The following is a 1,061-nucleotide window of genomic DNA, read 5'->3' as shown; positions in this document are numbered from 1 at the left end:
CTGTATATATATACTGTATATATAGTATATATCACTAGCTTGCTTAGAATATGTTTGAATCATTGAGTGGAAATACCTTGTATATGCCACAAAGTTCCACCAGCACTGTTCTCAATGGCATATAGCCGTAGGACCTTTCATTGCTTCTGGAATGACAGGCAGCTCGCTTAACCTGTCAATGTTTCCACACATGCAGAGTCATTGTACAGCCCCTGGAGCGGCTTCAGCCTTCTGTGTCTGAGAGGATGCTTCCTGCTAGCACTTTGTACTTAAAAATAAAAAAGAGAGGCAGCTTCTAATTGTGATATTAAACAAAGATTATTCAGATAACAACACTGTGCAAACTCTTACTTCCTGCACTGATTATGGATTCCTTGCAGTAGAATTCATCAACAGAGAGGGAACACCTACAAGCACTTTATGTCCTTCCACAATGACATTGGTGGATACTTGATATACTAGGCAGTTTGAGATTTTTATTGTCAGGGCTGAATAATAAAAAAAAGAAAATACACATCAGCCAGATAGTATGATGTCATTAGAACGCAAATAACTTAAGTTATTTATTTTGCAAAAAAGTACAAAAATAATAATTAACTAGCATAAATAAAAAGGGCCCATTTATACAATGAAATAATATACATGATCAAGTTCACTAGACACAATTATTCATTTCAATTTATTTATATTTAAGTTCAAAATGAAAATACAAAGGGTGACAACGCTAAATTTCAATGACTGAGCAGCAGAGGTGTCATCTGATTACAGGAAGTGAGGAAAGAGCCTTGCCAATAAACAGTGCAACAGTATCTTTTTGACCTTTAAAAGCAAGCTAGTCAAAACAATCAACACTACATTACTACTTACTACTTAACTTGTCCGGCTGCATTATATATTTATATTTGTTTGTAGACCATAGCTCTAGTTCAAAGCAGAACTCTAGTCAAAACTAAGATATAAATTAATAGCTTATTAAAAAATAGAATCAGCTTTTGCTGCAATATTTAGCTTTAATCCAGAAATTTCAAAAAACAAGGGGAACACATAGGAGCTTTACGCTA

This window comes from Nanorana parkeri, unplaced genomic scaffold (assembly GCF_000935625.1).
Source record: "Nanorana parkeri isolate BGI_ZX_2015 unplaced genomic scaffold, ASM93562v1 scaffold559, whole genome shotgun sequence".
In the NCBI taxonomy this organism is placed as follows: domain Eukaryota; kingdom Metazoa; phylum Chordata; class Amphibia; order Anura; family Dicroglossidae; genus Nanorana; species Nanorana parkeri.
This window is presented reverse-complemented; position numbering follows the sequence as displayed.